The 21,279-nt window shown below is 33.1% G+C and overlaps 1 long non-coding RNA gene across 3 annotated transcripts in view; it reads right to left on the reverse strand.

Moving 5' to 3' along the window:
• Positions 1-21,279, reverse strand: part of LOC113592984 (uncharacterized) — a 99,933-nt gene that overhangs the window by 54,004 nt on the left and 24,650 nt on the right. The gene's annotated exons all lie outside the window — the stretch shown is intronic.

Consider the following 21,279-nt stretch of genomic DNA (forward strand, 5'->3'; position numbering starts at 1 on the left):
TTAACCTACCTGGCACAGTTCCACTTTGTTATTTGCCAGCTCTGGATTTTTGAAAAGCTATACTCATTCTACCAAGTTAGAGCATTTCTACCAGAATGCTTACCTTAGGACTTCTAATATTAAGAATGATAAAAACAACTTTCCAACTCACTGTTTCATTGGAGAGCATAAGATACATGCACACTTAAACTATGTTTAAACTAAATGTAAATATGACTTTATTCCCTAATTCTTCCTAGCTCAAATCTGCTCCATTTTCTGACTTTTCAAATCACTCAAAATTGGATCACAATTTATTTATTGATTCAAACAAGGCAGGTTCTAATCATCCTCATATTTGCTTCTCCTTGACTACCATACTCAGTTATGTACTGAGAGTGCTCAATTTTACCTTTTCAATGCCTTTGACTCTATTCTCTTCAACACCACTGTCATTGACTTTGTTCAGACCATTATGATTTTGGGAGATAGTAGCCATAACATCTTAACTGCTTTCTTTTCCCTTGATTCTCTTCAAATTATTGGCAATGCTGCACCAAACTTGGTTTTCAAAAATAATAGTGTCGCACTCCTACTTAAGGACCTCTGACAAATGATCACTGTTCACTATATAAACAACACATGCCTGCATAAATCTGGTTCTAATCTTTTTTGCTGACAATACCATACCTCTTTTTTCTCCTTTCACAAAAGCCAATGTTCCTGCCCCACTGAACATTTCACCATCTATCTCTTTTACACTGCTATTCCTTGTCCCAGAGCACTCTTCTTTCTAGCAATGCCATTCCTTTCCTGTGTTCACTGTGGAACATCTTCATTAATCCCTCAGAAGATAGAAACTGGTAGCTATTGAACACACATAGTCTGAAGATGGTATTCATTTGGATGGAACAAGTTCAAAAACAAAAACTAAATTTAAACACTTTTTAATATGCTTTTACCCTCATTCCCCACCATTCCTGAATATCTTAATCTATCCTGATCCACCTATTTATAGTACCTGATGAGCTTCTATATGCCTCTGTTTCTGTGTATAAATAATAGCCTTTATAACATAGGATGGCTATATGAAATTACCATAGAGCAATGTCCTACAGGGATTATGATTATTACAAATAATAATATGGAAATTATTAGCATTATTATTAAAAATTTGTCCATAAATATATCATACTAAAAAAATTTCCAGTTTAGGCTGACCAACTGTCCTGGTGTTCCCAGACTCTTCTGATTTTATCAGTGAAAATCTTGAATCCAGGGAAATCTCTCAGTCCCAGGCAAAGCAGAACAGCTATATACTCTACCAGTACCCCCAAACAAAATCTATCATTTTCATCTCTAGGCTCCCTTTGTTCAGTATTCACACCTACTTGTCTAGAATTTTATACATTTTTTTTGTGCTGGAACATTCGTGTGTTTCCCTAATTTCCAATTGCTTATGGACTATTTTGTGCCCTCAATTTCCAAAGCAGTACACTAATTTTAGGGAAAACATAACTAAATGAATTCAACAGAATTCAAATGCCAAATTATGAACTGTTGGCTTGAAATAATACATATTTGTTGAATCAATATTTACTTTTTATGGGAGGATTTTGGAAAACAATTTGTAGATAGAATGGAAGAGGTGGAAAATTATTTGGGTATGTGTTCCTGCTGTTGATATGGATGAGGAAACCTGAATGGACCTAAGACCATCACAGCTTTTCCCCAAAATTTAGACTCTAAGCCCTAATGTAAACTCATCCTAGACATATGAACCATATATAAATTATTCCTTGTTTCCTCTGTATTATATATTAACATAATTTTTGTTTTTACTGTAACAAAAACTGTGTATCTTCCACTGATGACTTGAGTTCATTGTCTGTGGTTGGAAATATTACTTGGAGAAAAAAACTGCATATTTATAACTCATAGGTGTCAGGACTGTTTTTTAGAAAATACTGTAAAACACCAATCTATAAAACTCACACTGGCAAAATTTGTAATATTAATGAAATACAGCTATACTGAAGCTTAGAGTGAGGCACAATCAACAAGAAATGTATGTGGCTATCATCTCTATAGTTCAGTTTACTCAGCTGTGAAATAGGAAACACATCTAACTATTTGGATTTTTGTCAATTAAATAAGATATCACTGATTAAGCATTTAGTTTCATGAATACATGTAGCATAAAAATTTGTATTTCTAATGGTTGGACAGCTGCATATAACTAAAATGCCACAAAATGTGCACTATTTGTTTTCCTTTATCTGTTTCACATATCTAAATCATCAATGGTATTGAGGTGCCTGGGTGGCTCAGTTGGTTAAGCATCCAGCTTCAACTCAGGTCATGATCTTGCAGTTCATGAGTTTGAACCCACGTTGGACTCTGCTGACAGCTCAGAGCCTGGAGCCTGCTTTGGATTCTGTGTCTCCCTCTCTCTCTCTGCTCTTCCCCTGTTCACACTGTCTCTCTCTATTTCTCTTTCTTTCTCTCTCTCTCTCAAAAATAAACATTAATTTTTTTAAATCATTAATGGTATTATTTATATATTGCCTACTGGCTAGTCTGAATGTTTAAATTCTAACCAAACTGTTAGTTGTTTCAAATTTTATTCATTAGAATGAATTAAATACTTAGGAATGATGGGGTGCGTCTGGGTGGCTCAGTTGGTTGAGCATCCAACTCTTGGTTTTGGCTCTGGTTATGATCCTAGGATCCTAGGATCATAGGATCAAGCCCTGTGTTGGTCTCCACATTAAGCATGGAGCCTACTTAAGATTCTCTCTCTCTCTCTCTCTCTCTCTCTCTCTCTCTTTGTCTGTCTGCCCCTCTCCCTGCTCATGTTCAATCTCTCTCTCTCTTTCTCTAAAAAAAAAAAAAAAAAAATACTTGGGAATGATGGGGAATGAGAAGGCTAGAAAGTAAAATGGTGTCTAAGGTCACTTAAATTTAGTTTTGATTTTACTTTTGAACTTGTTCGATCCCAAAACAGTTAAGTGTTTCCAATTTTTATTCATTAGAATGGATAAAAACAACTTATGGAAATTGTCATAACACGTATCATGTTACAGACTAAAAGGTATAATTGTATATGTTGTGGATTTAGTACTCCAGCAAATACCTCTTTTACTTTCCCTGACACATTTGCAACTGATTGAAAGATATATACAGGAATGAGACAGATGAAGATCAAGATACGACTTTCTTGATAAGAACTGAATTGGTGGAGGGACGCCTGGATGGCTCAGTCGGTTGAGCATCTGATTCCTGATTTCAGCTCAGGTCATGAGCCAAGGGTCATGGGATCAAGTCATACAGGCTCATTATGGAGCCTGCTTAAGATTCTCTCTCTCTTTCCTTCTGCCCCTCTCCCCTGCTCACACTCTCTCTTAAAAAAAAAAAAAAAAAACAAAACAAAAAAAAACAAAACAACAAACCAACCAAACAAAAAACAACAAAAAACAAAACAAAAAAACAACAAAAACCAAAAAACTAAAAAAAATGAATTGGTGCACATAGCTTCTATGTGCAACTCTAACATGCTTCCTTATATTTTATTACAGAATTCAGTAACTGCAGTTTGCAGGCCTCATTCTCACAAGGACAAAGCCATACCAGTTTGGTTATCATACGACAGAGAAAGCAGATCACATTGTCTTCTCAGTACACATAGGGCATGAAGTTAATAAATCACTGCTATTCCCTTGTCAGGAGGGAGTGAGAAAGTGCAGAAAAGATGAAGGTGTCCCACTTGAGCTTTTCCCTCTTGGAAGTGGAATGGAAATTGTCTCCCTTTATGCAGGTATAATTAGTGGGGGAATAAGTGTCTCTAATAATGTCTGTGATATTATTTTTACAACAATTGACTCAAAAAGGATGTTATATGATTAAAAGCAGTTACTAAACCAAGAAAATAGCAGTATGATCAATTACTTACACTAATTATTATATGATCCTAGTTCTGAAACAAATAGGAAAAGAGGAAATTTACATAAATGATTTGAAGCTCCTAGAATACAAAAAAAATCTGCACTTAACTATAACCTTAAGGAGTCCATGCACTTTTTAAGTTTGTCCAAAAAATAATAGGAGTTTGGATAGCTTATAATCATGTTTTGCTCCCAGGCCAAAATGTATCAAAGCATGCTGTTTAGGGAATTTGAAGAAACAGTCTGAAAACTTCTATCATGCTGTCAAAGGAGAGATAGGAGATGGGGGGAGGAGGGAATGGATGAGAGGAGAGATAGGTTGTTCTTAAAGAGGAATAAAGACACCTGCCTTGTGTGCAGTATGGAGTTTCTTATAAGTGCTGACATAGGCAAACACTCCAGGGATCAGGGGAAATTGGTGATCTAGTAAAATATGGTCTTTAGCTAAAGGTCAAATGAAATTGTACTGGAAACCTTGGGGATACTTTAAAGTGGGAGCTAAAGACAGGGGGCTGCTCATTAGAGCTTGTGCTTAAGTACCAGTTTCACTTTATCAGGGAAATTGTTCATTTGTGTGAAAATTTGACCTCTGTCAGTTTGCCAAGCAGGCTGGGCCCGGGGGTGATCTCAGACTCACGTGTGCTTGCAGAAGTTAAAGCTACCTGGGGACTACTTTCAAAGGACACTGCCAAGGTTAGCAGACCCAAAATTTGACCTTCCTCTTCTTTCTTTCCATTTATATCTGTTTGTAAAGTTCAAATAGTTCTTTTTTTTTCCCAAAAAAGAAAGCACTTCAAATGCAATAAAGTGATAAAAGATTCCAAAGGGATGCAGCTATAAAAAGAGAAGGTGAAATAAAAATGTTTCGCTTAGGAAGGCTGGTTATTTAGGGAAATATAATGCATTGCTAATAACAATCACGCTATTTCTTAACCTAGATTAGATTTAGCTTTAAAATTTTATGGTGCTACCACCTTTTAACCAGAGTCAAGTATTATGGCTAATGAATTAATGAAGGAAAAGAGAGAGACTTTTTCACAGGAAGTTTGTTATCCAGAGAAGCTAATAATTCAGAATTCTTTAAATGCTCCAAATGGACCTTCCTGTCACATAGCCACATAAATTAAGGTACAAAGGAAAGGGACTGATGGGCCATGATTTAATGGTATGGATGTATGATGATGAAAGAATCATTGAATTTCAAAAATAGGTTTTAAGTAGCTATTACCTGCTCAGATTTATATTTTTTCTTCCATATCTCTATATGCAATTATTTAATTATTTTGCTTACTATCAGTCTCCTCTTACCAGTGTCAATGCTTCCAGAAGAAATGGTTTTTGTTTTATTAACTGCTGTCTTCCTGACATGTAGAACAGCACCTGCCATATTTGTTTGTTCTGTTTCTACATAGTACCTATTTGTATTATTTTACTCTTTCTTTAATGAATATACACAACAGACATGCTCATGTGTATTTTCTCATATAATCATTTTTACAACCATGTGAAGTAGTTACTGAAAAAATAATAATGATTATGTTTACTTTCATGGCTGATGAGTAGTGAAGTGGTACCTATGACTTCTAATTGCATAGACTTCTCATTTGTCACAATAGAGGTTGTTTTATTTGTAATACAGAAAGTATTTTTATTTATATTGTTAGCATTGAGCCCTGAACAATTTTCCTAGCATAATTAAAATTACTATAGTCAAGCACTATAGTAGGAGCTTTGCACACATTACTTCATATATGCTTGGGAAGGGAAGGCTATTGTTAGCTTGAACCATAAGAAATTTTTGATACTCCACTATTTTTAACTTGCAAAAAATAGCAATTTCATGTGGTTCAATCTGATATTAATTCCATTTATAGGGGTAACTGAAGTTCAGAGAAATTAAATAAATCACATAAAGCCAATATTAGTAAACCATAAACTTAAGATCTGAATCTATATTTAATTGCAAATGCCATTTTCTTTCTCTTGCTTCTAAAAGAGGGCTTTGAGGGACATCTGGGTGGGTCAGTCGTTGAGCGTCCAACTATTGATTTTAGCTTAGGTCATGATCTCATGGTCAGTCATGGGATTGGGCCCCACCTCAGGCTCTGCGCTGTGCATGAAGCCTGCTTGGGGCTCTCTCTCTCTCCCTCTCTCTCTCTCTCTCTCTAACCTTTCCCCCACTTGTGCACACACTCTCTAAATAAATAAATAAATAAATAAATAAACACTTAAAAAATAAAAGAGGGCTTTGAAATGGGATCTCAATAGTACTGAAGTCAAGGTTAAACATGACACACTATTTGGGATATTCTCTTTCTTTTAAAAGAAACATGGAATTATATGGAGTAAAAGGCAAAATTACACAAATTAAGTTAACAGGAGTCTCTGGAGACATTTCACACTATACGAGATCAATTCACTGTTAGGAGCACTCGATTCGAAAATGCTAAAAAGCAGGGGACACTCAATCCCCTTCCTACCCCCATCTTAGAGTAAATGCCTAGGCTGAAATTAGCCATCGATCAATACAACTGTATAATCTGCTGAGGATGAGAAAAAGGTTATTTTCTTTGAAGGGAAAAAATGTCATCATTATGCGATAATTCACTTCAGAGTCAGTTTTAATATATTTGCTAATAGTTCAAAATAAGTATGGATGGATATGGAATATATGTAGGTAAATGTACTTTTTTGGAAAATTAAGAAATATATGTTCTCCCTTTTTAAATTATGTTCTATACACCATTACTTTTTTTTTTAAGTTTTTATCCAAATTCTAGTTACTTAATATACAGTGTAATATTAGTTAGGTATACAATATAGTGATTCAACCCTTCTAAAGAACTCATCACAAGTGCACTCTTTAATTCCCGTCACCTGTATAATCTGCCCTCACCCCCGACTTTGGTAAGCATCAGTTTGTTCTCTATAGTTAAGAGTCTGTTTCTTGGTTTGCCTCTCTCTCTCTCTTTTGCCTTTTTCTCATTTTGTTTCTTAAATCCACATGAGTAGAATCATATGGTATTTGTCTTCCTCCGACTTATTACACTTAGCAGAATACTCTCCAGCTCCATTCACGTCATTGCAAATGGCAGGATTTCATTCTTTCATATGCCGTTACTTTCTTCTCTTTCCTTCTCGATATCAAAAATTATAGCTGCTACATTTCTATTACTTTATAAATTATTAAAATGAAAGACAGTATTTCTGAAAACTTTTATTACCTAGAAGGCGATATTTAATTTCTGGTTGTAATTTAGAAACTTATGAAATCTCCAAACACTTTTTGATTTTCTTTGAAAGCAGAAGATGAAAAAGATTCCAAAATACAAAGTATTCAAAGATTCAAGAAAGAGACTAGTACAGATAAATAGTGCAGTGACCCAGGTGTTATTTAGATAAGTAATTATCTCAATTGACTTTCAATGAAATGCATTCCTTTTCAATTAGAATTCTAAGTGAGATCACATAAATTATTTAAGAGACTGATTATCATGGTTATAGTCACACACAGCTTTCTGAGCAACATTACTCTCCTAAAATAACATGTATTCTCTATACACATAAAAACATAAAAACAACTTTGACCTTTTCTTCTGCCTTGAATTCTCATTTAGTAAGCAAAGACTATGTTGAAGAAAAATAAATGGGAATGTAATTTTATGTGTAGCTGATTTCTCTACTACTACTCAAACTCCTCTTTACCTATGATTAAAGAAACTAGAAAAAAAAATATCCTGTAGAACTAGCATTTCACACTAGCACCTGGTTAGCTTTCCAGGGTATTTTATCAAGAAGTAATAAGGAGGACAGAAATAGTATTTGTTTTTAAATAGAGTTTAATGTGATTAGGGATAACTTCTATAATCCTCCAAAACAATAGACAGAAGAGTTAATTTTTTTCCCTTAAGGAGACGGAGAAGTTAACGTCAAACTGAACACTGAGACTCGAAAGAGGTAGGCAGCATTAACATGGATAGTGCCTCACTATCACAGCGAACAGGAGCTAATTGTATTAGTTATGGTAATAGTGCCCTCCAGAGGAATTTTGCAGGAATTTGAAAGGCATAGGGAAAATTAAAGGATGTAAAAATGATGAAATTTAAATACACAGTTATAAAGTCAATTACCACATTAATCTTAACTAGCTAATTAATGCATTCTTCACTTTAAATTTAGTGCTGAGAGTCAACACTATATCCATCATTATAAATATCAACAAACATATGGTTTTTTTTTTATTATTTTAGGTCATTTGTGAACCCTTACTTGCATATTATATTCTTTGTATATTCTAAAATATGTGATGTTATTTTAAGGCTTATTGAGCTCAAGCAAACAGTGAAGGACTGAGATTAAGGCATTCGAATTTGTGATCTCATTGTTGCGTTTCCTTCATCGTATTTCTCTGGGCAAGTTTTTAAATTTGTGTAAATTTGAAATTAGTGCAAATAGAGCTATGTTCTTGTATTAATGTCACTGAAATGAGGCAAAATTAAAACAATCACCATCAATTATTAGAAGTCAATTAAAATGGGGGAATCAAAAGTACCAGATTATAGATAGCAAGCTCTAATTAACACCACAAAATGTTCAGCTAAAATAGGTTAAAATAGGTAATAAATACATGAAATGAAGAATAAGAGGCCTCCTTATGTCTGTCATTTAAATATTTATACTTTCCCAATTTTAGAGAATGCATAAACGATTATTTCACATGATGATTTATTGTCATTATCATCAGCATTGCTTTTGCCATTTCATTATGCTAAGCATCGAGGCAAATGCTGGGAAAAGGAAATTTATATTCAATGATTTCCCTGTTGTTTTTTTTTTTTTAACCTCACTCACCATTATCAGCTACCACCATAATGATTTTCTGCATTTGAAATCTTGGAGGAAAAACCAAATCATCAAAAAGCAAGTTCCAATCTATAATTTATTAAAATAATTTTAAAGAGTTGAATTTTTTCTTTTAAAATTTAATATAAAAAGCCACAAAAGGAAGAAAATGACTGGAAGACGAAAATAAGACCAAAGAACAAAGACAACAAACATAAAACAGCAACAAATATGGTAGATATTAATCCAACTATATCAATAAACTCAGTGAATGTCAGTGGTCTAAATGCACCAACTGAAAGACAGACATTGCCAGAGTAGATCAAAACATGAGGCCCAAATACATGTTGTCTATACCCACTTTAAATATAAAGACACAGATAGATTAAAAGTAAATGGATTTATAATGCCACTACATTATATATGCATATATAGGGTTGTCAAACCCTGCTCAAATACCGTATCATTTAAGTTACTATAATATCTAATAATTCTAGAGACCTGGAGGGTTAAGTTTTCCTTAAATTGCTCTTACTTTCAAATTATCATAGCCAGTCTTGTTCTTTGCACTTCCAAATGAATTGTAGAAAAGCTTATCATTTTCATGAAAGAACATGTTGAGATTTTAAATAAGAATTACATTCACTTAATAGTTTAATTGAGGAACGTTTCTATCTTTGAGGTATTGAGTTCTTATATCCATGACAGTGATAACTCTCTCCAGTTACTTATGTTTATGTTCTTGAACAGTAATTGCTTTCTCTGTAAAGATTCCATCTTTTGTTACATTTGTCTCCAGGACATATTATTGTTTCCATGTTTTTATACATTGTATCTGTCTTTAAATTACATTTTTAATTGTTAATTACAAATTTTGGAATACTATTCTTTTTTTTTTCTATTCTATAGCCAGAAAGTTTTCTGAATTCTCTTACTTGTTCTAATAGTTTGTAGAATCTTTTGGCTTTTCTGTATAGACTATCACATTAGCAAAATATAATCACAACTGTTCTTCTAATCATTACCATTTTTAAAAAATCCCGTTGTGCTAGCTAGGACCTCTAAAGCAATGTTGAATACATGTGGTGTTAGTAGTTCTTATTTTATTTCTTATGAAAACACAATTGTTTTAAACACTTCATATTTCAATGCAAATGATACTTTAGATTTCTGTTAGACCCTCTTAATTAAGGTGAGGCTATTATCATCCATTCCATGTTTGCTAAGACTTTTTGTTTTGAATTAGTATAAAATGTTACTTTAAAAATATCTATAATGAAATAATCATATAGTTTTTCTCTATTGACTGTTACTATGTAAATAACTCTTAATAGATTTGCAATGGTAAAACAATTCTAGGTTAAAATCAACTTAGTTATGAGGCATCATTTTATTTTCATAAATACACGTTTGCTTTTTAAAAAAATTTTTAATGTTTATTTATTTTTGAGAGAGAAACAGATTGTGAGCAGGGGAGGGGCAGAGAGAGAGGGAGACACAGAATCAGAATCAGGCTCCAGACTCTAAGCTGTCAGCACAGAGCCCAATGCAGGTTTCGAATCCACCAGCCGTAAGATCAGGACCTGGGCAAAAGTCCAACACTTAACCAACTGAGCCATCCACATGCCCCGCTATTTGCTTTTTAAAATAATGTTTTAAAATTTTTGTCCCTATGTTCAAAAATATACTTGGAGTATAATTTCTCTTTTCTTAATCTGTTCTCCTGCTTTTATGGGATTTGGGGTTTTTGGATATCCAGGTTATATTAACCTCATAAAAAAGTAAGTTTTCCATTCTTTCAAAAAGTTTATGCACATGGGGCGCCTGGGTGGCTCAGTCGTTAAGGGTCTGACTTTGGCTCAGGTCATGATCTCACAGTTTGTGGGTTCAAACCCCATGTCAGGCTCTGTGCTGATAGCCCAGAGCCTGGAGCCTGCTTCAAATTCTGTATCTCCCTCTCTGCCCCTCCCCTGCTCTCACTCTGTCACTGTGTCTCTCAAAAATAAACATTAAACAAAATTTTTTTAAAAAAGTTTATGCACAATAGGGGCGCCTGGGTGGCGCAGTCGGTTAAGCGTCTGACTTCAGCCAGGTCACGATCTCGCGGTCCGTGAGTTTGAGCCCCGCGTCAGGCTCTGGGCTGATGGTTCAGAGCCTGGAGCCTGTTTCCGATTCTGTGTCTCCCTCTCTCTCTGCCCCTCACCCGTTCATGCTCTGTCTCTCTCTGTCCCAAAAATAAATAAACGTTGAAAAAAAAATTAAAAAAAAAGTTTATGCACAATGAACTCTGTTTCTTCAGTGTTTTGTACATCTGATACAAAAAAATTAAGAAAAACAAAGAAAAAATAACTTGTACTCTATGTTGGAGGCATCTCCATTTGATCAAACTTGCTTTCATGACTATTGTTCAAATACTCTTTTAAAAAGTTTTTTTAACTGTTTATTTATTCTAAGAGAGAGGGAGAGTGCGCATAGGAGGGGCAGAGAGAGAAGAAGAAAATCTCAAGCAGGCTCAGTACTGTCAGTGCAGAGCCCAATGCCGGGCTCAATCCCACAAACTGAGATCATGACCTGAGCCGAAATCAAGAGTTGGATGCTCAACTGACTTAGTCACCCAGGCACCCCTATTGTTCAATTATTCTATTTCCTTCTATTGCTTGTTTGCTTTAGCAAGTTTTCAAGAGTTGGGTTAAAATCTCAAAATACTATAGTGGTTTTTTAAATATTTCATTTTAATTATTTTAACTTTTGCTCTGTAAATTTTGAAGTTATGCTGTTAGATGTGTTCAGGTTCAAGATTTTCATTTTTCTACTGAATTTTTGTCATAAATATAGAATCTTTACTCATTAATAATTATTTTGACTTCACTCTATTTTTTCTCATACTAATACAGATATCACAGTGTTCTTTTGCTAAATGCCTGATGTGGAAATGTTGGGGTTCGGAGCAAAGGGTCAAGAAAGAATTCTTGAGACATCTTTAGTGCAAAAAGGTGGTTTTATTGAAGCATGGGGACAGGACCCATGGGCAGAAAGAGCTGCACTGGGGTTGTGAGGAGTGACTGATTATATACTTTCAAGTTGGGAGGGGGTTAGGGACAGTATAATTTCTAAGGAATTCAGAAGCAAGATTTCCAGGACCTTGAGGAGCTAGGTGTTGTTAGGAAAAGGTCATTTATTCCTGTCTAGTAAAACCTTAGTTGTGAGGCCCTTTGGATATATATCCTTGGGCCATATGCTTGGAAAATGATTGCTAATGTATATCTTGGGTGGGCAGAGATAAAGGAAGTTCCCAAAATAATTTTTATATGTTAAAGGAGACTTACAGGATTCTGGAGGTCAAGATAATATTAAGGTAAGATTACCTTTTGCCCTTAGCAAAGTAGTTGAGTTCCTAGAGGAAGGTCATTCTGCCTGTCTCAAGGACTTGTCAGTGGTCTGTAAGTTGTAAAGAAATTTAATACTGTTTCTTTTGCCTTTGTTCCCCACATCATATATACCTGGCATATCTTTTTATATTGCTTACTTTAAACCCTCTTTGTTTTCCTAATGTCTCCATATTCCATATTTTTTACCTTTTGTATAATGTACTTTATTATTTTATTTCTCCATTCAAAATTGAATTTCAGGGGCACCTGGGTGGCTCGGTTGATTAAGCGTCCTATTCCTGATTTTGGCTCAGGTCATGATCTCACCATTTGTGAAATCAAGCCCCATGTTAGATTCCATGATGACAGCACAGAGCCTGCTTGGGCTTCTCTATCTCCCTTACTCTCAGCCCCTCCCCTGCCCACACATGATCTCTCTCTTTCTCTCTCAAAATAAGTAATTACACATTAAAAAAAATAAATTGAATTTCATTACGTCAGGGATGTTTGTATGTTTGATTCAGTGATGTACTGAAACATCTAGAACAATGCCTGGTGCATAATAGGATCTTAAAAGATAGTTGAAAAAGAAAGATATTAGTTCAATAAATATCATGGTATCTTCCAAAAATTACATTTAACTCAATGCCTTTATATTTTAGTCTAAACCAGAGTCTCTGTCTTTTAACTTGAAAGTTTCTTCCTTTGTTGTTACAATTATCAACATATTTAGATTTATTTCTACATTGTATTTCATGCTTTCCATGCTTCAAAGCTATTTACTATCCTGTTTAAAACATTCTTGTTTTTCTTAATCCACTCCTTTTCTTTCTTCTCATTTTATCTGATTTTTCTTTATTCCTTTTTAATGGTTTCAAGATATGCATATTATTTCCATATTACTAAGGATTACAATAAAAGATTTTTTCCATGTATATGTGACTTAACAAGGTCTACAATGAATCAGTTATTCCACCTCAATACCAAACTTCAATCACCCTTCCATTTTTTAATTTTAATCTATTATTTTACCTTTCAACTTTAAACTTCCCAATGTTCATCACATTATTATTATACAGCAATGTTTATTTATATATATATGAATACTACTAATTTATTCCCCCCCCCCCTTTTTTCTTGCATGCCATTCATTCCTGTGTTCGGTATTCTTCCTGCAGTATTTCTTTTGGAGATAGTACAATATTTGAATATTTCATATTTTCCTGAAAATGCCTTCATTTGTCCCTAATTTTGTAAACCAACTTAATTTGGTACAAAATTTGCTTTCTATTATTTCTCCTCAAAAATTTGAAGATATGTTTTTGTTAATTATGTCACTTATTTTGTTGCTTCCTAGAAATTTTTGTAGTTGAATTTTTATTTTATTTAATATTGCTTTTAAGAGGATTTTTCTTCCCTTTGGTATTACATATATTTGGAATTATTTTTTTTAGTATTTATATAGATCTGGATCATTTATATATCTGGATTTATTGATTTACTGATTTACTTCTCCAAAGGCAATTTTCTTACCTTTCGTCAACTCTAGAAAATATTTGAAATTATATTTTTGAAAATCTTCTGTCTGAAAACTTCTCTATTCTTTCTTAAGGACTCTAAACTCTAAAGTTTGAGTACTCTAAATATAAACTCCTATTAGATATATTCCAATTTTATGTCTCTTAACTGTCTCAAATTCTTCATATTTTTTGATACATCTGTGTGGCCATTCTGGTCAGTTCCCATCTAGATTATTAATGATTGCTTTAGCTGATTTAATCTGATATGTAATAATATTTTGTTCTAGTCTTAAGAGTTTTTATGCTTTCCTTTATTACTTTCATCATTCAAAACATATTTTATTTTATTATTTTGACTTAGTTCAATTATCTCAAAACTGGCTTCTTTTTGTTAAAACTGATGACACATTCATGACACTTTACTCATTTGTGTTGTGATTTATTTTTAATTGTGAGCTTCTCTTCAATGAGGATGGCATTTTTTTTTCATATTAAATTCTATACACCCTGGATTATAAGAGAATGGCTCTGGAGTGGCATTACAGGTTCCCAAGGGTATCTCTGGGCCTGGATAATGTTGTTGCTAATCCCTTGGACTGGGGACTTCTGCAGCATACTTTGTGTCTTCATACTCCATATTATCTGAGCTACAGATCTCAGGTCTTGATTTCTCACAAGGAGACATTTTTTCCTTATCTAATAGAGAAAAATTTTGATTTTCTTTTCTTCCAAAACTGGTGGTTTTGGAAGGTCTAATACCTCTTTCACTTACTAGGAAGGCTTTTACAGGTTCAAATTTTATTACATGAGTATAAACACACATCCCCAAAGTAATCACAGTGGTTAGCTTATGCTCTGAAACCTAGTTTCTGTCCCCTCTCTATGTGTGCACATGGAAGTTCCTCGACTTTTGTAAGAGCTCAGATGAACAATTCATATTACTCAGCACTTCCAATTGTTTTTAGAGATAAGGGAGAATTTTTGCATTAGTTTAAATGGCAAAATATGGAAATAGTTTTGTTGCTGTAAATTATTACACTGATAATACTTGGCATAAGTGAAATTTAATGGAGTGTGAGGAAGTTGCTCAAACATATATCTGGGTTGTCATAGTACAGAATACAGAAAGCACTTGGAACAGCATGATTTCTAAAGTAGAAGTATACAAGAATATCACCAATATTTACAAAAATATTGTAGACTTCTGTATATTCACAAGGTGTATATTGGGAATTGAAGCTAATTTCACTTTTCAAGATGAATTATATAGATCTACAAAGTGATAAAAAAAAAAAGGCCTCCAAATGATGTTGCTGAACCAGTGAGTGCTTTATAATAATCTACAAAGGAAAAAAGTGATGATTATTAACTAGATCTATAAAAGGGAAGGGCCCAGGTGCATTGTTAACAAAGGCAGAAGTTTCAGGAATTCTTTTTGACAGTTATTCTTACTCAGCAACAGAATTTAATTAACTTGAAAATGCTATTACTAACTTTTTTAAAGCAAAATTTCAGTGTATTTTCAGAATAGATTTCTCTAATTGGATTTTTAATTAAATAAAAAAAGGGAAAAATAGCACTCTACCCTAATGTAATCCCATTTCTAATTACTAATATTGAAATAATGTGAAGTTACCATGTAGATATAACAAACTCACAGTGCACCAACTATCAAGTAATATTTAGGAATTACCAGTAATATCTACTATTATGTTTTAACAAAGATGGGTGGGTTTCACTAATTAAGCATATGAAATTTAATTGCATTTTATCCGTGTGGGATCTGGGATAAATAATTTAGTTAGTTAGTTCTAATGAGGCCAGATTTTACACACACAAACACACACACACACACACACACACACACATTTTCTAATAACATCACAATATGTATTGTGAAGGATGTAAATAACCATTAATCCTTTAATTTTCAAAGCCATTATAGGTGACTAAACTAAGATTAAAAATTTAAGAAATTTGCCACAAACAACAAAATGATTCCAGAAAAGCTAAGCTACTCACTCACTAGGTCTTCTAACTCTGGATGGAAGCTTTTTTCAGGTAAGACTAATGGTTCTCAAAATGTCATCTATAAGCATGCAGGTCCTGGACACCCTTTGAGAAAGGCCATGAGGTCAAATAATTTCATAAAAATACAAAACCTATTCTCCTTTTTCACTTTGTTGACATTTGCACTGATGGGGCAAAAGCAATTGTGGGTGGGGGCACCTGAGTGGTTCAGTCAGATAAGCATCCAACTCTCAATTTCAGCTCAGGTCATGGTTGTGGGATTGAGCCCTTCATTGGGCTCTGTGCTGAGTGTGGAGCCTGCTTGGGATGCGCTCTCTCCCTCTCTCTATCCTTCCCCCACTCTCACTGTCTCTCTTTCTGTCAAAATAAATAAACATTTTAAAAACACATATTTTTTATAAAGTCTGATGAAGTTGTATAATCATTATTTGTACAAAATCTCAATCTTTAAATACAAGTTATTTTAATACTCTGTGTAATTAAATAAGAATTGCACATACAGCATGCTTGTTACGTGTTAAAATATAAGATTATCATGAGGAAATGAGTAATGGCTTAAATTGAAAACTGAACTACACATTTCTAAAGAACAACATTTTTACTTATAGAAATGAGTGACAGAGAACTATGGCTATTCAACCTGGGTAATGAATATTTGGTATTCTTAAAAATGAATGAATTATATTTGTCATTTCAAAGAAAATAATTATTTGCTGCCAATAAAAAAACTTAATCTTTGAAACAAAAATTTGAATTCTGAAAAAATTATACCCACCACTCTGAACTCTACATGTTGCCAATACTTAAACTTAGATTAGTGGTGATATTAACAAATATGATTTGTTTTTAGATATTGTATAATGAAATGTGCCAACATTTAGCACAAATGAGTAACTCAGTAAATCAGTACTTTCCAAATAAACAATGCTTGATGTTATAAAATCATGCATGAGTAAAAGACCCATTGCAAGATAAAACTGTGAATTTTAATGTAGCAGTGTGAGAAAGGTTTGTTAACAAAATGTCAGATTCCACTTAGGAAATTACCATTTAATGAGTTATGGTGTAGTTTCAAAGGATAATTTCCAAACTATTTGAAAAGAATAGTAAAATATTTGTTCCTTTCCTCCTACATATCTGATGAGGGCAGTTTCAAAACAATACGCATAACACATGCAATGCAGAAATTAATAGGCATCAGTCTTTTATTAAACCAGACATCAACAGGTTTTGCAGATATGTGAAAAAATGCCACTTTCTTCTTTTTTGGATACTATAGTTATTTTTTCATTAAAATATGCTATTTATTTTGTCACATATTAGTTTATTATTTACAAATGATACTATGCACATACAAAGGATCATAAGAGACTACTATGAACAATTGTATGGCAACAAATTGGACTAGAAGAAATGAATAAATTCCTAGAAACATGCAACTTACCAAGACTAAATCAGGAAGAAATAGAAATCTGAATAAATCGATTACTTCTACAGAGATTAGATCAGTAATCAAAACTACCCCCACAACCAAAAAAAGAACATTATCAGGTGGTTTTGCTGATGAATTCTACCAAACATTTAAAGAAGAATTAATACCAATACTTCTCAAACTCTTCCAAAAAACAGAAGAGAAAGGTACATTCCCAAATTCACTTTATAAGGCCAGTATTATCTTGATACCAAGTCAAGGAACCCAAAGAAAAGTAAATTATAGGCCAATATCCTTGATAAACATAGATGCAAAAAATCTTCAGCACAATATTAGCAAAACAAATTCAACAGTACATTAAAAGGATCATACAGCATGATCAAGTGGGATTTAGTCCAGGAGGTAAAGAAGATTCAACATCCACAAATCAATCAATGCAATGCATCACATTAACAAAATTAAGAATAAAATCATATGATCAACTCAATAGATGAAGAAAAAGCATTTGACAAAATTAAACATTCATTCATGATAAAAAAAAAAAAAACTCAACAAACTGAAGACAGGGGAAACATACCTAAACATAGAAAAGGCCATATATGACAAGCTCACAGCTAACATCATACTCAACGGTGAAAAGCTGAAAGCTCTCCTCTAAGATCAGGAACAAGAAAAAGATTCCCATTCTCACTACTTTCATTCAACATAGTCCCAGAAGTCTTACCCAGAGCAATTAAGCAATAAAAAGAAATAAAAGATGTTCAAACTGGAAAGAAAGAAGCAAAGCTGTCTCTATTTGCAGATGGTATATATATACAGAAAGACACCACCAAAAAACTATTCGAACTAAAAAACAAATATGGCAACTTTGTAGGATGCAAAATCAAGATACAAAAAGCAGTGGTGTTTCTACAGAATTAACAACAAACAAAAAAATGAAGAGAATCCCATTTACAATAACATGAAAAGTGTTTTAAAATAATTAGGAATAAATATAACCAAAGAGGTGAATAATCTGTACACTGAATATTCTAAGCAGAATTAATATTGTTAAAATGTCCATACTACTCAATGTGATCAACAGATTTAATACAATCTCTATCAAAATTCGAATGGCATTTTCCACAGACATAGAACAAACAGTCTTAAGATTTGTATGGAATCACAAAAGACCCTGAATTGCTAAAACAATCTTAAGAAAGAAGAACAAAGCTGGAGGCTTCACACTTCCTGTATTCAAATGATATTACAAAGCTATAGTAACAAAAACAGTATGTTATTAGCATAAAAAGAGGCACATAGAACAGTGATACACAATGGAGTGACAGAAACAAATCTACACATATATATAGTTGACTCATTTACAACCAATGAGTCATGAATATACAATGGGAAAAGGATAGTCCCTTCAATAAATACTGTTGAGAAAACTGGAACACTACATGCAAAAAAAAAAAAAACATGAAATTGGGACCAGTATCTTACACCATACACAAAATCAACTCATAATGGATAAAAGACTTGAATGTAAAACCTGAAACCATAAAACTCCTAGAAGAAAACAAAGGAGAATATCTCCTTGACATTAGTCTTGACAATGATTGTTTGGATTTGACACCAAAAGCAAAGGCAACAAAAGCAAAAATAAACAAGTAGGACTGCGTCAAATTAAAAAGTTGATCCCCAACAAGGGAAACTATCAACATCAACAGAATGGGAAAAAGTATGTGAAAATCATCTATCTAATAATGGATTAATATCTAATATATACAATTAATTCATACAACTCAATAGTGAACAAAATAATCTATTAAAAATGGGCAAAGAAATTGAATAAACATCTTTCTAAAGACATACAAAGAGCTGAAAGGTACATGAAAAGATACTCAACATCACTAATAATCATGGAAATGTAAATCAAAACTACAATGAGATGTCATCTCATACCTGTTAGAATGGCTATCATAAAAAAGACAAGAAGTAGCAAATGTTAACAAAGATGTTGAGAAAAGTGAACCCTTAATGCACTGTTGGTAGGAATGAATATTGGTGCAGCCACTAGGGAAAACAGTATGGCATTTCCTCAAAACCTCCCAAAACAGAACTATCATATGATTCAGCTGTCTCATTTGTGAGTATATATCTGAAGGAAATGAAAACTGGATTTTGAAGAGATATCTGCACTCACATTTTTTAGCCTGAAATGGAAATAACCTAAGTATCCATCAGTGGATAAATGAATAAAAAAGATACAGTATTTATATGCAATGGAATATTATCCAGCCATGAGAAAGGACACCTTGCCAGTGGCAACAACATGGATGGACCTTGAAGGCATTATGCTAAGTGAAATAAGTCAGAGAAAGAAAAATACTATATGGTCTCACTTAATTGTGGAATTTAAAAAATCTAATAGAAAAAAAATTAATAGAAACTGAGAGTAAAATGGGAATTGCCAGGGGCTGGGAAAAGAGGGAGATAATGGTCAAAAGTACAAACTTCCAGTTATAAGATGAAGAAGTTCTAGGGATTAAATGCATAGCACAGTGATTATAGTTAATAAATCTGTATTATATACCTGAAAGTTACTAACAGTATTTTCAATGTTTTCATCATAAAAAAATAAATAGTAATTAGGTGGAAACACTGAAGATACATGTTAGGAACTCTCAAGTTTCATGATGTAGGTATTAACTAAGGCTATGGTAGCTATCACTTCACAATGTATAATTGTATTTTTTAATAGTATTTTTTAATTTTTATTTACTTTTGGGTGGGGAAGGGGCAGAAAGAAAGTGAGACAGAGGATCCAAAGTGGGCTCTGCACTGACAGCAGTGAGCCCAATGTGGGGCTTGAACCCACGAACTGTAAGATCATGACCTGAGTTGAGGTCAGATGCTCAATCAACTGAGCCACCCAGGTGCCCCTCACAATGTGTAAGTGTATTAAATCAATATGTCGTATACCTTAAACATGTACAATGTTAGATGTCAATTATATCTCAAAAAGCTGGAAAAAATAAATATAGAGATAAAATATATGTATATATATACATATATTTTAAAATATTTTTCAATTTTAATTTCCATGGTAAATCCTAAAAGATATATGAACAAAGCTCTTCAGCATTTTTATCTTTAAAAGGATAAAAGATTCTTGAGACCAAAAAGTTCTTAGAATTGCTGCATTAGATTTAACTCAATTTCAACGAGACAAATCAATCTTGTAATCTTCTTATGCAGAAGAAGTATATTACAGAGTTATAACATATACCTTTAATCTCAACTCCACTAAACCATCAATAAAACTTTCAGATTTTATATGGGTGACAGAAAAAGAGAGTGACAATCTCAAACAATAATAAAGTTTCTAAGAGATGTTTATAAAGACCTTTTATAGCCTTTAACCTCCCTGTCTGGGCCTTGGGAGCTAGTGAGAGAGAGGATTAAATAACTAGATTATTACTGGTAACTGTTTAGTTGTATAAACTAAATGTGCCAATGGAAGTGTTAATGTAAAAATTGGAGAAAATGATTTTGATAGTTATCATGCCAGTCACTCAAGGTGCTCAAACAAAGCATGGGAACATGTAATTTTAGTTATAGCAACTGATAAGATAAAATCAAGGTGAACAGAACTCCTTTCACAGTGTTGTAGTGAATCATTAAACATGTAATAAGCTTCTAAGTTCAGTCTATTTGCATTTCTAATGGAAAGAGAAATAAAATTTAAAATAGAGAAGAAAACATAAGGTGACTAATATTAACATACGGTGTGTTGTAAAATATTTAATCACAAAATGCCTGAGTAATTATGAAAATTATTAATTCATAAGTAGAGTTTAAGTTCCCATAAGCAAAATTTTCTTCAATGTGCATTTTTAAAAAATTTATGGAATAATTGTTCTAGATAACAATTGTTGAGAGAATAGGGTAAAGCAAAAATACTTTGTATAATCATTTAACTGCTGAAGATCTTGGTTCAAAACTCTTCATTTAGAGATGGGACTGTAAAACCTAGAAAGGTCATGTGTTGTAGTCAATGTCTGTATTTGACTTCCACCTGGTCCAAAGAACAATTCAAAATCAAAGAAAAAATGGAGGTAAAATAGAAACTTTAGAAACACAGAGAGCTAACTATACATTTTAGCCACAAGTAGAGT

This window comes from Acinonyx jubatus, chromosome B4 (assembly GCF_027475565.1).
Source record: "Acinonyx jubatus isolate Ajub_Pintada_27869175 chromosome B4, VMU_Ajub_asm_v1.0, whole genome shotgun sequence".
In the NCBI taxonomy this organism is placed as follows: domain Eukaryota; kingdom Metazoa; phylum Chordata; class Mammalia; order Carnivora; family Felidae; genus Acinonyx; species Acinonyx jubatus.